Here is a 16,752-nt window from a genome sequence, read left to right as displayed (position 1 = left end):
TGTGCTCATATTTAAATGTGAAAAGAAGTTGAAAGTAGAGAGGAGAAATGGAAAAATGAGGAAAAGAGCCAATTAGGCAAGGTTCTTGAGGAAGACAGAACCACAATAGAGGAACGAGACACTGGTCACATCTTGCTTGTCCTTAACTGACATTTTCTGGCTGTATGTCCATCTTCCTCATTGGGCTTCAGGCTTCTGAAAGAGAAGGGTGGTACTTTATTGCCCTGGAACTTCCTGTAGGACAGAGCCCAGTAGGTACCTTGTGAGTTGGCTGATGGGTCAGTGGTGGTTGGAAGATGTCAGTAGTTTTCCTTGACGGGTACAGTGGCTCCCCCTTATTTACTGAGGATACACACCCAGGCCCCTAGTGCACACAAGAAACTACTAAAGCGCATTCAGACTACATTTTTCCTAAATACACATATCCAAGATAAGCCTTGATTTACAATGTTTTTCAACAACTAATCATAAAACAGAGCAAATATAACAATATATTGTAATAAAAGTTATGTGGCTGCAGTTTCTCTCTCTGTGGCCACAGGGTAGGTAGCGTGTACTGGACAAAGGGATAATTCATACTGTAGGCAGGATGCAGCAGAGTGGCAGGAGATTCCATCATGCTCTTGGAATAGCAATTTAAAATTTATGGTTTGTTGACTTCTGGAGTTTTCCATGAATACTTTTGGACTACAGTTGACTATGGGTGACTAAAACTGCAGAAGATGAAACTGTGGAGGGTGGGTATTGAATAGCCTAAACTTAAGTTGGGGACCAAGTTGAAGTTGAGCTTCTTGAAATTGATTTTTAAATAGGAACTATGGAATGGCAAAGGTGTCTGGCCAGCTGTTGGACAAGGACCCAAAGGGAAAGGGGGCCTAGTCTGAAAAGAGTCACAGTGAAGGCAGGGAGCAACCTGGAACTTCCCTCCCTGTTGGCTTTCTTCTTGGTCCAGGAAGGAACATGACTACCCAGCTCAGTGGTAATTGCCATGCAAAGAAACAATTCTGGGCCATTAGAGCCCATTTTTTCAGAGCAGAGGCCTTTTATACTCAGGCCAGGAACTGAGTCACAGAAATTTTTCCCTACCCATTTGCTCTTTAATACAGATATGGAAATTAACTCACTCAGTGAAACAATTATGATACATGAGTATTTTTCTTCTGCACTGGCAAAGGAGGCTAATGGCCTTTTAGTATTTGCACGGAAGGGAAAATGGAAATTAGATTCAGGATGGAAAGATATTAGAGAATCAAACTAGTTAATATTTCAGAGAAAGAAATATGCTAAAGATCTGTTTGTTGGCCAACACTTTTTAGCACATTCCCGCCAGCTTGAACCACCAGTGGTACACGCATGACTGTGCATCATTGGATGGCAGGGGACCGCCATGCATGTACAGCTCCTTTGTGAACGTGTTAAAACTTTACTGTGCCTCTCTGGTTGAGGGTCTTTGAAGATCCAGGTAGTAAAAAGCAGCAAGCCCAGTGATTGCCTTCCAGAACCATCATCACCTACTACGGCCCCTAAGTGAATTTGAGTGCCACTGGCTCTTCAAAGGGAGAGATTTCTTGAGGTTCTAGTCAACAGGGTCTGCAGACACAGTAAGATCCACCTGAAAATGAGTGGAAATAATGGTTATTATTAATCACTACAATCTCCTATCAATCTCAGAATGGGCTTTTTTGATAAAAGTCAGATTAGAGAATATGACCTAAGACAGACGCTTCAGTATGGCCCTCTACTTCCTGTACTGGATTTCTGTTAGGGGACTTGTATGTTCCAATGTGCTAGCAGAAGATGACGGGGCTTGCAGAGGGGATTTTGAGTCCAATAGTGACCTTAGAAAGAAGCCCAGGCCAGTGCCTCTCAGTGCTCCTTTGAGGTGGAAGAGGCAGTCAGTGGGGCGGCCTGGTCCCCCATGTCTGTCACCCAGTGAAGGACAATGAGCGTCCTCCATTGCTCACACCCAGGACACTTGGCAGGGGATCAGCATTCTTCTCTCATACTGACATAGGAGAGAGAGTTTCTGCCCTGGGAGCGAGCCTAACCTTGGTTTCTTTGAGATGTTTCTGGATTCTTCCAGCAAGTCTCCCACCACCACCTTTTAACCTGCAGAGGTTTGGTGATCTCTGGAGACAGACAGATAGGACAAATATGACAAACAGGCTTTGTAGTTAGATCAGAGCATTGGGTGAGGGAAGCCTGGGAATGGCAGCAACTCAGGTCCCGCAGAAGAGAAGAAAAACAAAACAAAAGCAAACAAAAGATTGCTATGGTATCACAGGAGAGAGGGCATCTGGGACTTGCAGGGAGGAGAGCTCTGCATGTGGGAACAGCAGAACTGTGCACTGAAGAGGCCAGGTAAGCTCAAACATGATGAGGTTCTTTTGGTTTCCAACGTGGAGGTCACTGTGGGCCTGAGGGACTGGGGAGCAGCCAGAATGCTTTCAGTAGGGAATAAAGTTAGGAGGCGGAGAGGAGGAATAAGAAACTTGACAGAAGAAAATCAAAAACAAAGAAAGAAAAAGAGGATAGTGGCTAGGAGAGATCATCATCAAAGGGAAGGTTTTATGAGGACAATGTCGAGGCCTAGAGAACAGGGGCGTTTTGTAAAGGAGGAGTGTAGAAGAATCTTCAGCAGAGAAGGCTTGGAGGGTGTCCTGGGGAGCTGCCTCACAGGCTGAGGGCCTCAGGGTATTGAGAGCTGCTTTTCCAAAGGCACTGTGGCAAAGTGTGTGTTCTGGGTCCTTGCAAGTCTGAAAAGGCCATTTTTGTTTTGTTTTGTTTTGTTTTTTAAAGAAAAGATTAAAAAAATATCTTAAGTGGTTTTAGTTTTTTCTTAACAGTTTTAAGTTTTTCTTTTTCTTTCTTCTTTTATTAGTACATGTTTGGCATACATAACATTTACATTCATCTGAAGGAGTGAGGTACATATATAACACATCTTCATTCTTTTTTATTCTCCTTCCCCTCCCTGCCTGCCTCCCTCCTTCTGTTTCTAGATCCTCTTTCACCATTATGATTTATTTTTCTTTTTAATTCATGTTTGCCACATATAAAGACTACAGTCATTGTGGGTAGGTGCTTACATGCACATGATGTACCTTAAATGTTTTACATCCCTCCCTCCTCAATCTCTATGTCCCCTTTCTATTTGCAAAGTGATGTTTTCTTTTATCAGCCTTTTACTTTGCTCTTTACTTGGACTTTGGAGGTCTCTATTTAAGCTTCCCCTTTTTTATTAGCTCCTGTGAGTCACTGGGAGCTGTGGGATTCTGTAGGCATCCTGCAGTGGTCTCCACAGTTAGTCCAGAATAAGAAAGCCCAGGTCAGTGTCTCTTTGCCCTTATGCCTGATTTGTGAGGGGTGGGCAGAAAGAAGAGAAGGAGAGAAGCATGGAGGCCTGTATGATTTCTTCTAGAATATTCTTTTCATCATTTATAAATTCCATCAGATTACATATAATATGGCTGTTTTCAGTGTTCTGACCAAAATAATTATTAGGTTCTTTAAGTATGAAATCAAGAGGTTCTTCAGCTGAGAAAAAATGTTCTTTTATTATTTTTTGATCATTCTTTCTTCACATGCTCTCTTTTCTCCTTTTGGACTTCCTGTTATGTAGAAATTCCTGGTTCTCTTGCTCTCTCCTATGTCTATTTCACTGGTCCTGGGCACGGACCCTGGGCTTGGTTTGGGCCATAGCACTCAACTGATGTGTTGTTTTGCCATGGCACTGGTGACTGTCAGTGCCCTTTTGTTTTCTGTTGCCCTTTCTCAGTGCACCTGTTTCTTCTATGCACCATCTTACTGAAGGTCACCCTGACCGTTACGATTTAAATAAATGTCTAATTCTCATGCCCATTCCTGGCGGGAGATGTAATGCCTCCCCTAACTCATTCTTCTTTTTTGATTTCGAGGAGCTTTGTATGTCTGGCCCAATTTTCTTTGGTGACCTCCTGATTACACCCCTGTCCCAGACCTGGAGCCCCTCTCTCTCCTTTGTGCTCCCTGAATTCATTTGGACCACTCTCCTGGGCACCTGCTGAAGGCTGAAGTGGGGGTGAAGGCATCACAGACTCCAGAGAACATCTAGGTGCTGCTGAAAGTCCTCAGTGTGCCCAGTCATGTGGGACTGACTGTCACTCAGCCTCATTCTCAACAGTGCTCCCCCTCCTGCTGTCTCTTCTCTGCTTTTCTTGCCTCCTGTTGGCTCTCAGATTGAACTCCCTTTACTTGAATTCTAAAGTCTTCTTTGTTTTTCTGTTGATACTTAAGTCAAGTAAATGTTGCCAAAACTGATTGTAAGAGAATTTAGTTTTCTGCTATTAAATGACATTTTTAAATGCCCTGACACACTAATCTAAAAATATTTTGAAAGTTCTCCCTTGTTTCCTTTATGAGTCTGTGGGGAGAGATGTCCTTGCTCTGGGGGCTAAGTGTGCTAATCTTTCTGGTAGCAAATTTCCCTTCCATGCCTAGTGTTCTTCACACAGAGGAGAAAATAGATTGCTGTCATTTCAGAGAGGGTGTAAGGGCTCAGCACTGGCAGTTGATGTGGGTTTCCTCAGCTATCACACAGGGTTCAGTTCTTTCTGGTGGTTTCCTGCTTCCTTTTTAGAAGTGAAACCTATGTAGAATTTAATAACCATGTAATAAACATGGAACTTCCAGCAACAAAATATGGACTCCAGAGAGTGCTGCTCCAATATGAGTTCTTAATCACCTCTCTGATACTTGTATTGGCTTGGCCAGGAGGAGATAGCAGGTTCATTACTGACTGCCTTTGTTTATCTGATTTGGATTCACTTTTGTGTTGTATGTGGTCTTCATGCCTTACCTTTGAGTACTGGCTCACTTGGGCACAGGATTGATCACAGGATTGCAGTAGGTAAATAAAGCAATCATAAAAATTTATACTGAGTATACAATTGATCAAGTTTCAATTAACTAATTATACACTAACAGTCTGTGACAACATGCTAAATGCAAAATGCTTATGATAGTATGACAGGAACTCTTACATTTGCTGCTGGGAGTGTAAATAGATACAGCCCCTTTGGAAAACTGGTTGACAATACCTATCATACATATGCATACCTATCATAACTATGTATGACTTACCTATCATACCTATGTACATATGGCATTTGATCCAGAAATTCTACCTTGAGTATATTCCCAATATAAATGAGTGCTTGTGTATACAAAAATTCATGTACAAAGATGTTCATAAATTGTATAAATATATTTATATATATATATTTAATATCCCAAAGCAAATGTCTAGCAACCATGGAACAGAAAAAAAATATATATATTTATAAAACAGAATATTACACAACAACGAAAAAGAACAAACCACTGCTATGTACAACAGTGTAGATGAATCCTGTAGCCAATGTTGGGAGGAAGAGGCCAGGTATGAGTGTATATGATTGTATGATTGCATTTATGTAAAATTCAAGAGTAGCCGTTATTAACCTGCTGTGATAAAGGTTAGAAGAGTGGCTAACATTTGAATAGTTAAGTTTGCCAGAGTCCTAGAAATAGTCTGTATCTTGATGTGGGAGGTGGCTGGGTATATACATACGCATAAAAGATCATGGAAGTATACATCCAAAATAAGTGAATCTTACAATGTGTAAGTTGTATCTCAGTTTAAAAGATCACGTGATGCCCCCTGGATAGAGGGAAGGAAGAATTTGAAAGATCTTCATGATTTGGAGAAGAAAGGAATACTTTAGGGGTGAAATATTACCTAGAAGAAATGCTTTACATCACAGTCCTTTCATCCTTCCTCCTGTTAATAGACATTCCAACAGCTATAGTAAAAGTATGTAAGTGTAACAACCCTCTGCCTTTTTACTGGAGATCTGCCACAAGTTGTTTACATTTTGAGCACTGTGGTAAACACAAGTCCAAAGGCACATTTCCGGTGCTCACAATCTAATTAGAGAGGCAATCTAATTAGAGAGACAAGACCTACAATCTAAACGGAGACTTTCGATCTAATTAGAAACTTACAATCCTATTAGAGAAACAAGACTAATATAAACAAAATGTTTAGAGATAATATAAATAAAGTGTTTAGAGAACTTAGTATTCCTCTCACTATTTTTAAAGTGCAAGTTTGGAGCTTCAGAATTTCCCAGGGATTCTGGAGAAAAGATAGTTCTTGGAGAACTGGAGTCATAATTGAGTTTAATGAAGGGGGAACACTCGAGGTGTGTTCATGAACACAGATAGGGACACACAAGAGGTCAGTTCATGAATACACAAGACACTAGGCAAGTCTTTCCTCTACTGCATCTGTTGAAAGACTCATAGGAGACTTCCTTGTAAAGAGCCCAAATCATCTAGAAGACAGGATATTTGTCAGTTCAATTAAGAGGAATGACAGAGGTCTCACGAGATACAGGCTTGGGCTCTAAACTCCCACTAATCTGAGCCTGTGGCTAGGAAGACGGAAGTACCTGCTGTAAGGTCAGACCGAGGCACAACTGAAACCACTGAGACAGGCAAAATCTAAGCACCGTGCGATGAGTTTATTGCCGTCTGAGTGCAGATGGTCCAAGGGCAAGAAGGCCGTTGGCACCAAGAGGAGGGTGTGCGTGGTTGATATGGGGGAGGTAGGTAGGGGAGGGGCACTGCTCAAGAGGGTGGAAATTTTTACAGTCCCATGGATGATGGGCCTGGGGCTGGCTGATAAACAGGGTGGTGGTGAGAACAGTACGGCAGCTGCTGGCTTTCTGTTATCTCTGTCCTCCTGTGGATGCCGGTAGTGGTCTGCTTGGGGGAAGGTTTCCTTCGGGTTGGGCGGGGGTCCGACTTGGGGGACCTGTCACCTACAGTGAGAGAAGTATGGGGAGCTGGAAGTGAGGGCAGAAGGAAGCTCTACACTCCAGAGACAGAGATCCTTATTTTATAACGAAGCAATTATTATTGATGTACTTAAAAAGAAAACCAAAGTGTATCTTTATAATAAGCCAGCTTTCTTTCAGAAGAAGTCAGGGGAGTGGATTAAGTCCTTGCCTTCTCCTCTTAGGCCATGTTTCTGTGTTTCCAAATTGCATGGCCACACACACACACACACACACACACACACACACACACACACTTCCTACCTCCAATGTTGGCAAAGAATCCAGTTTATCCAAAGTTCACTATCTGCTTTCAAGGCTCTGATGGGAGGAGTCAGGAGGGAACTAAAGAGACTGGCAGATATATCAAGACAATGAACATCCACACCAACTGCTGAGTGACTCAAAGTCTAAACCCCCTGCCTTTCTCTTGCCTACTGCACTTCAGTCATTGCTTTCGAAAAGGCTTTCTGGCTAGAAGAAAATCAGATCAAGTTTGGTATCAAGGAAATTGAAATTTCCAGGCTACATCAGGGCTAGAAGTTCTACGCACAATTGGGAAGATTTCAGCTGTTTTCCCTGTTCCTGGGAGCTGCTCTTCGTGCTGTTGGCTCTTTCCCACCTGGAGTGGAACAACGGTATGGTTTAAATGTTTTGTTATTGGATTTAGGATTTGTATTTTCGGTAGTTAATCATCACTTCTTCTGTGACTTGGTACAAGAAAGGAGAACTTCCGGTGGGAAATGGGGTGGGGTGCATGATGTTAAAAACAATTTTTGAACATATAGTACTGACCCTTTGCAACTCACCCAGATATTTGAGAAGAGAGATTACTCCATCCTGCTCCTTGCTTGCCCTGAGCATTCTATTACCTTCAGCCTGCTCTCTCCTATCCATGCCTTTATTCAATACCTCACTAGTCACATGCAGCTCTTTTTCCATACGCTTCCCTGATTTTTTATCACTGCCAGCAGACCTTTGTTTTGGAAGTTTCCTTCTGTCAGCATAGTACTTATTGCTTTGCCTAGGGCTCAGAAAGCCTTTAGACCTAGACAGCTCCTTAAGGATACAGCTAAAGGCCCTGGGGGATTCAATGGGTCTAGGCTTGAAGGGTGCTCTGGACTAAGAGGTCATGGCTGGAATGTGGAGTCACTCTTAAAGCACCTATCAGCGACAAGTCTGCTTCTGTGGGTGGTTTAGTTACTTCCCTCATTGCTGGACAAAATAGTAGACACCCACAATTTAAGGAAGGAGAGGTTATTGTGGCTCATTCACAGTCCCTAGTAGGCTGGCTCCAAGTCAGAATTGGTTGGTTGAGGGGTGGGAGAAAGATAAACCCTTCCAGGCCATGCCTCCCTCTTCTGGCAAGACTCCTCCTCAAAACAGCAAGTCAGCTATAAGCTACCATAATCCATTCCCCTTCCAAAAGCCATACTTACGAGCACATGAGGCTCTTGGGGAACATCTAAATATAAATTACAACAATGGGGAAATATCAACTTCAATACAAAAAAAAGCCCCACTTAGGCCATTACCTAGTTCTAAGAGTGCTTTCTCTAGTACCTTTTATTTTTAAAATGTCAGTGTAACATTTTGCTAAGTTCTCGTTCCCAAGTAAACATGATGGTATTGTACAGATATCCGAGGAATGGTACCACGTTTACATTCCAAGTCCCTTAACATAGTTTTGTAAGAATTGCTGTTGGGGTCCATTAACTGCAGTGCTCACTGATTCTTTCAGCAAACATTGGCTGGAATTTTCATGTGTGCCAGGTTGGGGTACACAGGGAAAATGCATGCAGGCATGGTTCCTTCTCCCATGAGACCTGTGGTTTTCTAGGGAGCAGACAGTCATTCTCATTATTGAGAGGAAATTACAACTTGGAAAACCATACAAAGGAGAAGCACTTGGCACTCTGAGAGCCCAGCATCCGTGCAGTGGGACCAGACTTTCTCTGGAAGGTCAGAAAAGACTCCCAGCAACTGACAGAAGCAAGCTCTAAACGATGAGGAGAACGGAGCCCAGGAGGAAGAGATCACAGAAGAACATTCTGGAGACAGGGCTATGCTTTGAGGAAATGAAAGAAGGGCAGATGTTGTTTGGAGGAAGCACATGGTTTGAAATGAGCTGGGGAAAGAGATTAGGGACTGTGATATTGAAACATGTACATTTGAGTTTCACTCATTGTTTCTGGCTCTGAACTCCCTCCCCAACTTAGTTCATAGAAATTCTTATCTTCCTTCTACCTCATAGAAGGCCATAACAGAATTCTCTGACTTCCCTTATCTATGAGTATATTAAAGACACTGTTGCCGAAGGGATCCTGTTCCATGGGGTGGATGGGGGAGGGGGCGCTGTACAGAAAGACGGAAAAGAATCTGAACAGATCAAATTTGCTGGGTTTCCCCACTAGTATTAGATCACATCCTTTTTGTTCAACCAAATTTGACAGGTGTCCACACTTCAGTCATGCAAATACAATAAAGTCTCTGTGAAACCCCAAAAGATCTGGGTTCAGAGAGCTTCCTAACAGCTGAGAACATGGAGCAGTGCACCCCAAGACAGCAGCGCAGCTTCGTGCCCCTTCCTCACTGCGCCCTGTGTACCCTCACCTGGACCCTTTTAATAGCCTTTACAATAAGCCAGTACGATGTAAGTGCTTTCCTGGGTACTGTGAGTTGCTTAGGCAAATTAATTTTGAACCTGAAAAAGGGATTTGGGCGACTTTAATTTATAGAGAGTTGATCAGAAGCATAGGTAAAAGAAGCTGGGGCTTGCAACTAGCATCTGAAAGGGGTGTAGTGGTGGGGTCTTGGGGAGTTACTCCTCAGTTTGGTGAATCTGGCACTATCTCCAGATAGCTTCAGAAGTGAATTGGATTAGTGAATCGAACACCCACCTCTATTGCAGAATTGATTGCATATGTAATAGCAGAAAACGGGATGATCCATTTGAAGTGTGAGCCCAAATAAATCTTTCTTCCCTTAAGTTGATTATATCGGGCATTTGTTCATAGCAGAGGAAACAAACACAAGGGTCATAGTCAATGGTTCTATGCCAAGAGACAGGTTAACAAGGGATGACGGTAACAAATTTATTTTATCACAGTATTATGTGACATGGGAGCTATCAGATTGATGACCCTAAAAACTCAGGGTGAACTTTCCTTTTTTATGTTAGGTTCAATGATGCAAGAACAAAGATGTAGAAATGAGGCTGGACAAAGGTATATGGCCCCGTAGCAACAGACTGGGAAGACACAGCCAAGCCCATCTGTCCATATTCTCCATGGCCTCTGTGCCGTATTCCTTACTGCTGAATGTAGGGCAAAGCCTGCTTCTGAAATGGGCTCTTATGATCTACAGTAGGATGAAGTCAGTTTGAGAATTTTTTTCTCTCTGGTTGTTATTTGGATTTGGGGGCTTGCTTTTCTTTGCTTTGTTTTTTAACAAATACAAATGAAAGACTCTACTTCAAAAAAACCTAACAGTTCAAGAAAGGCCTATTAATTGCATTCCAGACATTCAAAACCTATCTTACAATTTAAATTTCAATGGTAAAAACAGTAGGTTTTAAAAATATTTTGTAATCAACATCAAAAGAAAAGTTCTATAACACCCTTTACTCAGTTTTTAGCCATATCAATGAGAACAGCATTTTTCAAATTTTCCGTATGACCATTTTTCAACATCAGAAGGTAGACATGACATCCAACAAGAAATAATTTGGATTTTTCCTGCCTCCAAAATGTTTATCAAAATCCTGTATTTCTCAGTCTTCTGAAGTCCGTAAAAGAAGTAAGAAATGAATGAATGAAATGAATGAATGAAACAGAAAATGTCAGTAATAAGTGAGCCACACTCCTTTGGGGAAATGACTGTTTAAAAAAAACCCAGCCTGCATATGCAAAGCAAACAAGGAAATTTAGCCCATTCTTCTTCCTCTTCCTTTTCCTTCTCCTTCTCCTTTTCTTTCTTCTTCTTCTTTCTTCTTCCTGTTACTAAAATATCTTTCCACAAAATTGGAAGTAAAGACTAAAAGGCGGGAAGAGAGAGAGAGAGAGAGAGAGGGAGAGGCACACACCATTAACACAAAAAGAAATAAAACTGTACAAATTTAAGCAGTTTATAACAGACTGGGGCATACTTCAAGACAGCAAAGGATGGCTGAAGAAATTCACCATTCTGCAGGAACTAGAGCTATAGGCGAAGATCAATGAAGAGCAATTCACTGCCTTGGAGCAATCCCCTTTCCTATTCCAAATCTTGGCTTTTGCACCATTCCTCTTACTCCACTGCCCAGGCCCAGCCCACCTTGAGGGTCTCCAGGTGCTCAGAGGTGGTTACCGCATAGATCCCCTTCCCTAGCAGCTTGAGTATCCTCTTCTACATTCATATGGACTTCACCTCTGAACATGATAGGCCTGTTGCTGAGGACCTTCCGCACAGGCTCAGAATCATCAAACATGACAAAACCAGAATTGGGTAATTTTCACCCCAGCTTATGTGCAACTCCATCACATTCCCATAATTTTGAAAGAAATCTCTGAGGGCCGGGGATTTAGCTCAGTGGTTTCGCCGCCTGCCGCGCAAGCTCAAGGACTTGAGTTTGATCCCCGGTACAAAAAAAAAAAAAAAAAAGAAATCTTTGAGTTTTGATTTGTCCAGCTCATGAGGCAAGTTACCAATGTGGAGTTGGTGACTGTCAGGACACCTGACAATTTTTCGAGGTTCACCCTATGGATTGATTGGTCTGGGGAGAAATATTTATTCATCGTTCTCATACTCTTTGATTCCTCTGAGTCCTCTGTGGAATCTGAGTTTCAGGTTTATACTCTGGACTGGGCTGTGAAGTTGGTACTTTAACGTTAGGAGGTATCCCTGTAACAGGTACAGCTCCACTAGGAGGAAGGTTCTTACTAGTCACAGATGCCCAACGAAATGTCTTTATGTACTGTCTGAGTTGTGCCTGTAGGAGTTGGAGAACTCTTCTGACCATACCAGCTCAGACCTTTCCTCTTGAATTTCAGATACAAGTCCTTGCTCTGGTTCCGGGTCAGGATCAGGCTCTGGTTCAGCAGTGGGTTCCTCTAAATGTTCTTCCAAGTCATTGCTGACAGTTTGATCACAGAAAGTTCCAGAATCATCAGGTACAACTGAGGTGTCTTCTGTCTTTCTTGAGTTGCTCCCTCCCTGTGTGCCCTTGGATGAGACATGTGCATGTAGTGGACATGGCCACCCTCTGGGATGTGGGGGAGCTGCTCCCATGGCTGTGGGGTGGAGGTGGAGTGGGAGTAGAGTCAGGGGTGGGGAATATGCTGAGAATTTTTTGTGGCCAGCTCCAAGATAGAAAGGTAGGAGAAGACTTCAGTATTTGTTTTAGATTTTGTGGCTGACTTAGAGCCAAAGAGGTTTTTGTTTTATTTTTACCAGATTATAGGGTGCTAGAGTCTCCTGGAGGTGGTTTCTAGGTTCTTTCTGTCCTGAGCAAAGAATTGATCAAGACAAGTGCAAATGGTAGCAACGTTTTATTAAAGTAGGAAAAGAAACAGGCTCTGCAGAGCAACTTTGGGGAAAGTAAAAGCAGGAAAAGAAGTACACCTTAAAGTGTGAGGGTGGGCCACCACATAAAAGAGACCATAGTGGCAAAAACTTAATGTGGACAGTTCTTTTTGTATCACCCACTCTTTGGGCTGATGTCAAGTCTAGGCCATCCTACTGAAAACCTGCTCAAATTCTCACAAGATGTCCACATGGGTGCTTTGGGAACTGTTCTAAGCATGTATTCAAAAATCTTGTCAAACCTCCTTTCCTAACCAGTTTTAGCCACACCCTAGCTTCCTGTCTCATTTTACCCTGAGGAGACACATAACACCATAATTCTTCCCCCCCTTCCCATTAAGTTTATTGGTACATTTTAGGTATAAAATACATTTACATACATCATTGGGATCTTGTACCATTACATGAGTATCTTGGTTCTTATTTTTTTCCCCTTCCCCTGCCCTCCCTTCACCCCCTCCACCCTTCCTTATTTGCAAAGATTTTGTTCCCATTTTTTTCCTTTTCTCATATTTTTTCTTTTCCCGTCTTTCCTTTCCCCTACCCCTCCCACTTCCCCTGCTCCTTTAGACCTTTACTTCCTATTACACAATATCAATTATACATTTTTAAAATTAAAATATCAAGACCTAGGAAACATTACCACAGATTTTACAGAATTTAAAAGGATATAGAAAACATATTTCAAAAATCTGTTTTGAAATAAATTTGACAACTTTTACGAAGTACCTTGGAAGACAAATTAATGAAACTAACTCTGGAGGAAATATAAAATTTGAATAGCACCTATTAAAGAAAGTATATTCCTAGCTTGAAAACCTACCTATATGGCAACAGGCTCATATGCACTTTAACTGATAAATTATATCAAACATTTAAGGCAGAGAAAAAAAGGAACACTTCTCCCCTCATTTTAGGAACTCAACATGGTGCTAATCCTAAAACTGGATAAAGATAATAGAAGAAAAAAATATCAACATAGATAGAAATTTGCTTAACAAAACAAACTATTAGAAGTCAGATCTGGCAGTATGCAGAAAGTGGTTTTATTATAGGGATAGCAGTGTTGGTTCAGCATTGGAAGATCCACCCCCAAAAGTCATCATTTTAACAGAGGAAAGGAAAAAGCCTTATGATCCTGTCACTAGTTGGAGAAAAAGTATTGGACTAAATTCTACAGCTGTTCATGGTAAAAGCTATCAGGAGACTAGAAGTAGAACAGAAACTTCTCAACAGATTAAAGACATGTACTCCATACTTCCAGTGAGAATGCCTTATATGAATGGAGAGGATACAATGCTTTCTCCTTAAGGTGAAGAACAAGGTCAGATATGCTTACTCTTCAGCTGTCCATTAAACTTTGAAACATAGGCCCAATCCAAAATAGTCTGGCAATAAAATGACACAATTAGGATAGGATTGGCAAGGTAGAAGCAAAATCTTTATACATAGAGGAAATGATCATCTACAGAGAAGATACTAAGAAATCTCTAGGTGCCCCTAGAACTTGTATTTGATTTTAGTAGGATTAAAAAACACCAGGTATATATAAAAATTCAGGTCTGTGTATACTTGCTATAAATGAAGAATTGGATATTGAAATTTAAAAGTTATATAGGAGTACAAAGGACCTAGAAAAGTAAAAAGAAAAAGAAAAAAAAAAAACAGTGTTGGAAGATGTTTAGTACCTAATTTTAAGACTTCTTCTAAAGCTACAGTAGTCAAGGCACTGTTGGTGTAAGGAAAAACATATAGATCATTGGAATAAAACAGAGAATCTAGAAATAGAACCACACATATATGGTCCAATGAGTTTTGAAAGATTATTTAGCATTAACATTTTATAGGATATAAACCCAATTCGAGAGCCAAGGAAAAGATAGTGTTTTCAGCAAATGGCACTAGAACACCTGGTATCCGTATATAAAAAATTAACCTCAACCCTTTATTTCCATACATAAAAATAACTTGGAAGGATCTATGAACCTAAATATGAAAACCTAAAAGTATAAAACTTTAAGAAGAAATTATAAGGGAAAATGTTTATGAATTTAGCGTAGGCAAGAACTACCTAGGATACAAAAAACATAATATATAAAATAAAATAATTGATAAATGAGATTCCATCAAAATTTAGAACTTTAAACGACATCATTAAAATGAAAAGTAGTCCTTAAACAGACCATATTTACAATGCATATAACTTATGAGCAGAATATATAAAGAATTCTTAGAGCTCATTAATAGACAACCCAATTAAAAAGTAGACATAAGAAGATGATAAATAGCCAGTATAGCACAAGGAATGGTGTGCAAATCTAGAATCAGAAAAATACTAATCAGTACAATAATAAGATTGAATTATACACTCATTAGGGAGATGAAGTTAAAAGTTTTAAAAGTCTTGTCATGACTTTTTCTTTTTGTTGGATTCTCCCCCTTTGCGTTTAATTTGTCATGCCCAATGGATTCATTCTGCTGGGTTTCCTGGGGTTGTGATCCTCATTGTCTTTTCCTAGGGTACTGTCTAAAATTTTTTGGAGTGCCGGTTTGGTATTCATGAAGTTCCTGAGGTGCTCTTTATCATCAAAATATCTTATTTCTCCATCCATTTTGAAAGATAGTTTTGCAGGGTACATCAATCTGGGTTGGAGGCTGTTTTCCTTTAGGGCTTGAAATACATCACTCCAAGCTCTTCTTGCCTTGAGGGTTTGCATTGAGAAGTCTGCTGTGATTGTGATGGGCTTTCCTTTGTATGTGATTTGTTTCTTTTCTCTCACTGCTTGTAGAATTTTGTTCTTCTGTTAGATTTCTGGAATCCTAACTATTTTTTTTATAAATTCTTTTATTGGTACATTTTAGGTATACAACACAATTACATTTTTCAATGGGAATTGTACCTTTACATAATGCATCTTGGTTCTTATTTCTTCCCCATTCCTAGTCCTCCTTTCACCCCCTCCACCCTTCCCTATTTACAAAGACTTTATTTCCATTTTTTCCATTTCTCATCATTTTTCCTTTCCCTTCTTTCCTTTCCCCTGCCCCTCCCACTATCCCTACCCCTTTGGACCTTTTCTTCCTATTTTGCATTATTGGTTATTCATTCAAATCATTGGTACATTTTAGGTATACAATATAATGACATTCATCATTGGAAATTTGCACCTTTACACAATCTCTCTTGGTTCTTATTTTTCACCCTTGCCCAGCCCTCCCTTCAACCCCTTCATTTCTTCCTCTTTACAAAGATTTTGTTCCTATTTTTTCATTTTCTCATATTAATCCCATTCCCTTCTATCCTTTCCCCTAGCCCTCTCATTTCCTTCCCTTTTGCCCTTTTTCTTCCTATTTCACATTACCTATTATACATTTTAGACCTTATTTACACTTTCAGTTTCTCATACCAGAGAAACTATTTGGTATTTATACATGTGTGTCCTATTTATTCCACTTAAGAGTATCACCTCACTGTGCATCCACTTAGCTATAAATGTCTCTAATTTCTCATTTTTTATGGCTGAGTAGTACTCCATTTTATAAAAAAAAACCCCACATTCTCTTTATCTAGTCTCCAGTTGATGGGCATTTGGGCTGTTTCCAAGTTTTAGCTATTACAAACTGTGCTGCTATGAACATGGGTGCACATATATCATTGTGGTGTGATTCTTTTAATTCTTTGGGGAAGATCCCCAGCAGTGGAATAGTGGGGTCAAATGAGACTTCCAGTCCTAGTTCTTTGAGGTAGCTCCATACTGATTTCCACAGTGGTTGCACCAGTCTACATTCCCACCAGCAGTGGAGCAGGGTTCCTCTTTCCCCACAGCCCCGCCAGCATTTGTTATTGGTTGATTTCATGATAGCAGCCATTCTTTCTGGAGTGAGGTAGAATCTCAGCATTGTTTTCATTTGCATCACTCGAATGACCAGTGATGTTGAACATTTTTTCATGTATTTATTTGCTATTTCTACTTCTTTGTCTGAGAAATGTCTGTTCATTTCAGATGCCCATTTTCAGATTGGGTCTTTAAATTTGGGAGGTCTGATCTTTTTAAGTTCTTTATAGATTCGAGATAGTAGACCTTTGTCTGAGGAAGAGCAGGTGAAGACTTTTTCCCACATTGTGGGTTGTCTCTTCACACTGCTGGTGGTTTCTCTTGCTGTGCAGAAGCCTTTTAATAAGAGGAGATCCCATTTGTTGATTGTTTGTGCTAGTTCATGGGCAACTGAGGTTTTGTTCATAAAATCTTTTCCTACACCGATGTTGTCAAGAGTTCTACCTAACCTCTTTTCCAACTGGTTCAGAGTTTCTATTTTAATATTTAGAGCT

At 40.7% G+C, this 16,752-nt stretch overlaps 1 protein-coding gene and 1 pseudogene across 8 annotated transcripts in view; one reads left to right on the top strand and one right to left on the bottom strand.

The window, feature by feature from the left end:
- Positions 1–16,752, top strand: part of LOC101718101 (cytidine monophosphate-N-acetylneuraminic acid hydroxylase) — a 98,744-nt gene that overhangs the window by 457 nt on the left and 81,535 nt on the right. For 3 of the 8 annotated variants that reach the window (XM_004847589.4, XM_021260544.2, XM_087181824.1), the window contains exons 1-2: positions 7,309–7,498; positions 11,891–12,010. The exons of 2 other annotated variants lie outside the window; for them this stretch is intronic. The gene's annotated coding sequence lies outside the window, so the exon portion shown is untranslated. Of the gene's footprint in view, positions 1–6,552; positions 6,630–7,308; positions 7,499–11,890; positions 12,011–16,752 lie in introns of those variants that run through there. 3 more of the 8 variants (XM_087181826.1, XM_087181821.1, XM_087181823.1) reach the window with 3 other exon arrangements.
- On the bottom strand, positions 7,386–12,128 carry LOC101705894 (ras GTPase-activating protein-binding protein 1 pseudogene; annotated as a pseudogene).

The sequence above is a fragment of the Heterocephalus glaber genome, unplaced genomic scaffold, assembly GCF_053883595.1.
Source record: "Heterocephalus glaber isolate CG9 unplaced genomic scaffold, H.glaber_assembly_v1.0 deba00001472, whole genome shotgun sequence".
Lineage (NCBI taxonomy): Eukaryota > Metazoa > Chordata > Mammalia > Rodentia > Bathyergidae > Heterocephalus > Heterocephalus glaber.
Note: the sequence above shows the minus strand (reverse complement) of the source record. Positions and strands in the feature narration are given on the sequence as shown.